The sequence below is a fragment of the Urocitellus parryii genome, chromosome 11 (genome assembly GCF_045843805.1).
Source record: "Urocitellus parryii isolate mUroPar1 chromosome 11, mUroPar1.hap1, whole genome shotgun sequence".
NCBI lineage: Eukaryota > Metazoa > Chordata > Mammalia > Rodentia > Sciuridae > Urocitellus > Urocitellus parryii.
In genome coordinates, this window is record NC_135541.1 from 92582366 (window position 1) to 92591110 (window position 8745).

The window sequence follows — 8745 nt, forward strand, 5'->3', positions numbered from 1 at the left end:
AGTAAGTAGAGATTAGTGAAAAGACTGAGAATGTGAGGGTTTGTTGAATTCTGGAACAAAGGTTTCAGGTGGTGTGACAGAATGAGGGGAACGAAATTTGCAACAAGAGAATGAATCAGAGTGAGGTTAGGTGTAGGAGAAAATGGATGGTAGGATTGATTCAGGTTTAGAAGTTGATAGCTAGGTGGAAGGGTCAAAAGGCAAGGTATTAAGAGTGTTGAAAGAAATTTAAGCAATCAATTATGGGATCCAAATTGCATAGGGATGGCAACCAGGCCAGGGAATTTTTTTAAATTCCAAAGTAAAGAGTGAGAAAAGACAGAGCAGATTGGGAACTGAAAGAGAATAGGTGACCAGGACTTCCATTTTCATCTTCTCATGTTTATTGTAGGGATGGAATACATAGGTAGAACTGAGAGGCCTGAGGATGTCCAATATGGACATGAAATAGTTTATATCAAAGGCCCCGGAGATACAAGGTGCCTCTCTCACCCTTCTACTTATGGACTCAATCCTCCTCATAATCTGCCTATTAGCTCTCATTTCAGAAAAATAGTATTCCTACTATTCCCTGCCATCCCTATATCTTTGACCCAATCCACATCTTAGTTCCTTCTCCTTGTTTTGCTATTCAATTCTGATGTAAATTTTATGAAAAAATAATCTACAATTCCTATCTCTTAAGCATACCTTTTCTCCCTTTTAACCCTTACTCTGAGTCCTGCTGTACCTTTTGACTCAAAATATTTTTTTGCTAATATCATCAGTCATCTCCAGTTGACCATAACTAATCAATATTTTCTCATTTGTACCTTTGTGCTCTGCTTAGAACTTTATCATTACCTATTTCTTGAAACTTGAGTATTTTGGTTTCATGAACCATATTCTCTACTTTTACCTCCCACTTCTTAATTCCTTTACTTAATTCTCTGAGGGTTTTCTCCCCATTTATTAAAAATCAACTTTATTTTAAAAACAATTATATAGTTTCCATATACATCCTGTTCTCCCACTCAAAGAGCCTTCCCCACCATGGTCATCCTGCATTTGTTACAGTGGCATACTTGTTACATTCAGCAATCCACACTGACACCTCATTGTTCCCTAAATTGCATAGTTTCCATTAAGGATCAATCTTGGTGTTAGGTATTGTATGAGTCTTGACAAATGTATAATGGCATGTATCCACCATTGTATTATAATAGTGAATAATTTCACCACCCTAAAAATCCTCTGTAGGTTTCCTATTTTCCCTGTCTCCCCAACCACTAATCTTTTTACTTTCTCCATAATTTTGCTTTTTTTTCAGAATATTATGTAGTTAGAATCAAACAGTATGGAGCCCTTTCAGATGGGTGTCTTTTGCTTAGTAATATGCATCTAAGCTTCCTCCATGGCTTTTCATGGCTTCCTAACTTTTTTTGTTTTTTGGTGCTTAATAATATTCTGTTATCTAGAATTCAATTCATTTGTTTTCATCAGAACATCTTGATTGCTTCCAAGTTTGGGCAGTTATGAATAAAGATGCTATAAACATGCATAGTTAGGGTTTTATGTGGATATGTTTTCAATTCACTGGATTAAATACCAGAGAACATGACTGCTGAACCACATGGGAAAGTGTTGTCCACTCTTTTTAAAGGGGAATGGTCCACAGGAGGCCAGTCATTAGTATTCTGCTTTGTAAATAGGTAACTTAACGTCAAAAAAGTTAAATGACTTACCCAAGGATTACACAGTAATAAGTGATAGAGCAGATCTAAACTTTGGGATTTCTCCCTACTGGTCCAAGACTTTTTGCTATCTTATGTGGCTTCCTCATTACATAACAGAGAAAATGTTTGGATTTCTTACCCAGGGGTCAAAGTCTAAAATTATCACACAGCTCAAAAAGACTACAGTAACATTGTACCTAGAACTGGGTGGGGAAAAAGTACAAGCTAGAAAAGTATAATATTTAAGGCCTTTAAGAGTGATGAGGATATTAAAGTTTCTAAAAAACCTAAGAGTTTTATTTATATTAAAACATGTTTAGATGATAGTGAAATAGCAACTTATAGGAGGGAAGAAAATATTTACAAATCACATATTCCATAAGGGTTTAATATTCAGAGTTGGGCTGGGTTTGTGGCTGAGTCATAGGGCACTTGCCTAGCATGTGTGAGGTACTGGTTCAATTTCCAGCACCACATGGAAAAATAAATAAAATAAAGTTATTTGTCCAACCACAACTAAAAATATTTTTTAAAAATACCTAAAGTAATGGGCTTGGGTTGTGGCTCAGCAGTAGAGTGCTTGCCTAGCACGTGTGAGGCCCTGCATCACATAAAAATAAAGAAGTAAAATAAACATTTGTATCCAACTAGAACTAAAAAATAAATATTTTTTTAAATACAAAGTGAATAAAGAACTCCTTCAACTCAACAACAATAAAACTTGATTAAAAATGGGCAAAGGACTTCTCCAAAGAAGTTGCACAAATGGCCAATAAGCACAAGATTCACAGCATCACTTATCATTAGGAAAATGAAAATCAAAACTACAATAGGAACCACCTCAAACCCATTAGGATTGGCTACTATTAAAAAATAATAATAATAACAAGTGTTGACAACGGAATGGAAAAATAGGAACCCTCTTGTGTTGATGTTATATATTTATTAGTAAATAAGCCTGATTTAGAAAGTTAAGAAGCCAGTAACAAAAAGACCACATACTGTATGATTCCATTTATATGAAATATTTGAAATGTTTTCTCTCATAGAATGAATTTTGACCAAAGAAAAGGGAAAAAGTGGGGGAGGACTCCTGTGAAAATATAAGGGAGATCAGTGGAGTAAAAGAAGGGGATAGAAGGGGAGGGAGGAGGAACAGGAAAGGAGAGGAATAACGGAATGAAGTGGACCAAATTGTGCTATGTTCATGTGAATACACCACAGTGAATTTGACTTTTATGCTTATATATAAAGAACTAATTTTTAAAATGATAAATAAATAGAAGGAATACCAGTAGAGTAGAAGGGAAACAGGAGGAGGGAGAAGGAGGGGAAAAGGGGAAGTACTGGGGACTGAAGTGGATTTATTCTATGATGTATAATTATGTCAAAATGGGCCCCACTATTATGTGAAACTATAATGTACTAATAAAACATTCAGAAATAAAAAACATATGCTGTATTGATGAAGATTTACTACTGATATACCACTCTTTAAAATGCATTTTTAATTGATTATTTAAAATGACAGTGCAATACATTACAATTCGTATTACACTTATAGAGTAGAGTTTTCATATCTCTGGTTGTATATAAAATATATAAACACCAATTCGTGTCTTTATACATGTACTTTAGATGATTATATGCAAACATAAGTCAAAATATTATTCAAGTCAAAATGTCTGACTTTCTGTCATCTCATTTTCCCTTTTGTGGTTGAGTCCTGTCACTCCTATTTCAAAACTTAGCTCACATACCACTTTTTCTAAGTAGTCTTCTCTAATTTCTCAGCCATAATTAACAGTTCCATTCTTTCTTTGAACTTGACTGAACCAGTAAGGGGAAAGAGCATATGACTCAATAAGTCCCATAGGTATATATGCAAGAGAAATGAAAATAAAATGTACATAGAAACTTGCATATGAATTTTACATAGCATTATTCATAAGAGCCAAAAAAAATCTAAATGACCCCAGGTACTGTCAGCTGAATAAAATGTGGTGTATCCATAAAAGGGAATATTATTTGGCAACAAAAAGAAATGAAGTATTGATACATGCTGCACTGTAGGTGAAACACCATATTAACAAAAAGACCACATATTGTATGATTCCATTTATATGAAATATCTGGAAAAATAAAAATATTAGAAACAATTGTTGGATAAATGGTTGTCACTTGAGTCTGAGGGGTGAGAGGGAGGTACAGAATGACTACTAATGGGTGCAAGCTTTCTTTTGGAGGTAATAAAAATGTTCTAAATTTCCGGATCCTCCACTCCATCCCCTGCGGGTCTGCTCTGTGTGCCATAGACAGCATGGTCCCAGACATAGCAGTTGGCATTAAGCGGTCTAACGAGCTTTTCTCTACATGTGTCACTAATGGACCCTTTATCATGAGCAGCAACTCTGCTTCTGCAGCAAATGGAAATGACAATAAGAAGTTCAAAGGTGACAGCAGGAGTTTGGGAGTCCCCTCCTGCATGACCCATATCTGCAAGCTGCCCAGCGATGTCACAGAGGGCGAGGTCATCTCCCTGGGGTTGCCCTTTGGGAAAGTCACCAACCTCCTGATGCTGAAGGACAAAAACCAGGCCTTCATTGAGATGAAGACCCAGGAGGCGGCCAACACATGGTCAACTATTGCACCTCGGTGACACCTGTGCTGCAGCCAGCCCATCTACATTCAGTTCTCCAACTACAAGGAGCTCAAGACTGACAGCTCCCCAAAAGAAGTGCGGCCCAGGAGGCACTGCAGGCCCTGAACTCAGTCCAGTGGGGGAACCTGGCCTTGGCCACCTGGACCGCTGCTGTAGATGCTGGGATTGCAATGACTGGGCAGAGACCCGTGCTCAGGATCGTCGTGGAGAACTTCTTCTACCCTGTGATCCTGGACGTGCTGCACCAGATCTTCTTCAAGTTCAGCACAGTCCTGAAGATTATCACATTCACCAAGAACAACCACTTCCAGGCGTTGTTGCAGTATGCCAATCCTGTGAGCGCCGAGCGCGCCAAACTGTCGCTGGACGGGCAGAACATTACAATGCCTGCTTCCCGCTGCGCATGGACTTCTCCAAGCTCACCAGCCCAACATCAAGTACAATAAGGACAAGAGCCATGATTACGGGCACCCAGACCTGCGCTCTGGGGACAGCCAGCCCTCAATGGACCAGACCATGGCCACGGTCTTCGGTGCACCTGGTTTAATCTCAGCCTCTCCATATGCAGGAGCTGGGTTCCCTCCCACCTTTGCAATTCCTCCAGCCACAGATCTGCCTGTTCCTAACACACACGGAGCCCTGGCCCCATTGGCCATTTCATCAGCTGCAGCTGCCATGACTGCCCAGGCCTGGTGGGGTCTGGGAACTCCATCCTGCTGGTCAGCAACCTGAACCCGGAGAGAGTAACACCCCAAAGCCTCTTTATTCTTTTCGTGAAGATCTTTATTCTTTTGGTGAAGATCTTGTTCAACAAGAAGGAAAATGCTCTGGTGCAGATGGCAGATGGCAGCCAGTCCCAGCTGGCCTTGAGCCACCTGAACGGGCACAAGCGGCATGGGAAGCCCATCCGCATTAGCTGTTCAAGCACCAGAACGTACAGCTGCCACCTGAGGGCCAGGAGGACCAGGGCCTCACTAAGGACTACGGAAACTCCCCCCTGCACCCCTTCAAGAAGCCGGGCTCCAAGAACTTCCAGAACATCTTCCTGCCCTCCGCTCCCCTGCATCTCTCCAACATCCTGCCTTCCATCACGGAGGAAGACCTCAAGGTCCTGTTCTCCAGCAACAGGGGCATGGTCAAGGGGTTCAAATTCTTCCAGAAGAACCACAAGATGGCGCTGATCCAGATGGGCTCCCTGGAGGAGGCGGTGCAGGCGCTCATCTACCTGCACAACCATGACCTGGGCGAGAACCACAACCTGTGACCTGTGAGTCTCCTTCTCCAAGTCCACCATCTAGGGGCTCAGCCCCCGACCGGGGTCCTGAGGCACTTCTGTCATTCCAGAGACGAGCCACTTTAAGAAGCAGCTGAAGTAACCTTAACAGACCAGAGATTTTATTTTATTTTTAAGGTGAAATCAGTTTACCTGTTTTTTAAAAAATTAAATCTAGCTCACCTTGCTGACCTTGTGGTGACTGATGGCTCGAGCACTCGGGGACTGCAGAAAGGGTCCCAAAACTGCCCAGGGTCAGGCCAGGCCAGACCCAGCACCCTGCCTTGCAGGGTGTGTTGGGCATGCAGCCCTCAGGGGGCCCCCAACCATGACCTGGCCTCCTGGTGCCTTAAACCTCCCTGCCTTGTAGCAGCTCACCCACCCAAGGTGACCCAGGGAGCCGGGGGCTAGGGATCTGCTCCAGGCAAAGGCAAAGCAGACTCCTGCTCTGACAGATCATGTGCCCAGTGCTGGGACAGAGTGGAGACTAAGGTGCCAGCAGGGCTGGCTGACACCCTCCCATGTCAAGTGACTTGAATCATGTCAAGTGACATGATTCTCCCCATGTCCTCGAGCCACCCAGGTTCCCCTCGCCTGGCCAGGTCAAGAGGGCACAAACCCAGCCTCCTTGAGATTTTAGCCTTTTGTTATAACCTTTGTATCATATTCTGATGTGGTTGCAGACATCTGTGCCTAGTCATATTTCCAGTTGACTAAATATCCTAATCTTTTTTCATTTATTTGCAGAAGAAATAGTTATAAGTACCTTTTTATAGGAAGAGGATCCAGTGGTATGAGTGTGATCTTTCTCTTGGTATTACTTTTTATGCTGTACTTTCTATTCTTTGTAATCAATTAAATCATAGGCAGGACCCTGCCTCCCCAGGGGGCAGGGCCTTGCTGTGCACTGCCCTCCTCAGTGGCCTTACTCAGCCTCCAAGATCTGCCTAGGAAGACCAGCTCTAGAACTTTTAGAGTTGGTTTGTTTGTTTTTGTTTTTGTTGTTGTTGTTGTTTCCTTTTGCTTCAAATTTTGGACCAAAGTCATGTTTCTGTTCCTGTCTGCTCTGATGCTGGGACTCCAGGCGGTGGGAACCTCCAGGTTCTGACCACCCTCCTACCCTGGGGGACGCCTTGGTCCCACCAGGCCAGCAACAGGGCCAGTCTCCACGGATCCCCAGTTTCATTGAGTGTGACAAGGGTGTAAATATTTTATACCTCTTGAGATGTGGAGGGGCACATCGGTTTTTTAATGGTGACACATATATTTTGATAACAGTGATTACAGGTTCAGTATTGTATGTGGAGCGCAGTGGCCATGAGCACATTCCATTGCCTGTCCCTTGGCTTGTAATGCAGATAGAACTCGATTAAAGCAGTTTTATAACAACAACAAAAATGTTCTAAAATTGATTATGATGATTTCATACTGAATACACTAAAAACCATTGAACATCATTTAGATAGGTAAATTGAATATTATGTAAATTATATAAAAAAGCCATTTTCTAAAACAAGTAGTTTCTGACTAATTCTCATCAAGTACAATCTAATTCCTTGGATAAGTGCATTCTTTTATTTAATGAATACCTGTTGAGTATCTACTAGATACTGCTTCAGGCATTGAACTACTTGTTATTTTTTGCTTTTTTATATTATAAAATTATTTTTCTTGGTGTTTATTGTCCTATCTGTACAATGCATAAAGATTTTATTATTCTGATTTATTTTGATCTCCACCATCTATAAGTGGCTATTATTTTTATTAAGTTTAGGTTTTTAGGATAGGTTATTTATCTAAATTCTATTAGAAATCTTTAACTTTTGTGGCAGTTTATACTCAAGAGAAAATGTTATCAAGTATTATGTTAGCCAGTGAGTTTTATGTTTCTTATTGCTACCAGTATATCCATTATGGATTGAATAAAAGAATTTCTGTTTTTCTTAGGTGATTCTGAGCATTGTCCTCCAGCTCTGTATTAGGGTTTAGGGAACTAAGTTCTTCAGGGTTGACATTTCCTACTTTTGACAGACTTGCTAAGTCATGGACACAACCATGAAGGAATGCATTGTTGAAAATGTAGTGTCCAGGAAGAGAGCAGAGAATATTTTGGGATATAGTGAGGGACAAGACTGGAAAGTGTATTGAGGGTTAATTTTGTGTGAATGTCAACATAAAAATAGGGCTTACTTCAGTAGGCAATATGATCTTTTAATTTTAGTTTTAGAAGTAGATGGACACAATACCTCAATTTAATTTTTTTATTTATCTTTTGTGCTGAGGATTGAAACCCAGTGCCTTACACATGCTGGGCAAGCACTCTACCATTGAGCCATAATCCCAGCCCAGCAAATGATCTTGAATTCACTTTTTTACTGAGTCTAAAATTATAACAAGATCAGTGTATAAAATTTGGAAAATGCATAAAATTACCAAGAAGGAAAAATGTTAACCATCAGCAGTTATCACCAATAACATTTTGGAGAATAGCTTTCTAGTTTCCTCAGATTCATTTCTTTACATAGTTGAAACTAAATTGCATACACATATTTAAACTTGTTTTATTTAAAACTGACATTATAAAAATAAGCATTTTCCAAGTTGTTAAGAACTTTAGCATATGTTATTTTAATAGTGCCATACATACTATTCTTTAAGGATTGGAATGTAAATTAAGGATTGTTCATTTTGGATATCCTTTTTGTTTCCAATTTACTGCATTTATCTTTTATACATATTTCTTTTGGATCTCTGAATGTAAGGTGCAAGCAAAGTGTATGAAGGTATGTAGGTGGTGGAGGGATAGCAAATAGAACAATACTCAAGGGACAGAGGCTGGAATTTTGGTAGAAAGAGACCTGTTTCAGGAAAATGAGGGGCATGATACACCAATAAAAATATGGAAATAAAATGGCTCTGGCACTGCGTGGATACATGGGGGTGGGGATAGAGCTGCTGTCTTTATTTTACAAGACATTATCAAGCTCTGAGGGAGACCTTTCGTTGAGTCCTAGGAGCAAAAACCAGGTTTCCATTACTAAGCAAGTGAGCAGGCAGTGAAGCTCAGAAACATGGAGTGTAACTGTACTTTTGGA

At 40.2% G+C, this 8745-nt stretch overlaps 1 pseudogene; it reads left to right on the forward strand.

The window, feature by feature from the left end:
• Positions 1-4035: 4035 nt before the first annotated feature.
• On the forward strand, positions 4036-5675 carry LOC113178319 (polypyrimidine tract-binding protein 1-like; annotated as a pseudogene).
• The last annotated feature ends 3070 nt before the right edge of the window (positions 5676-8745 follow it).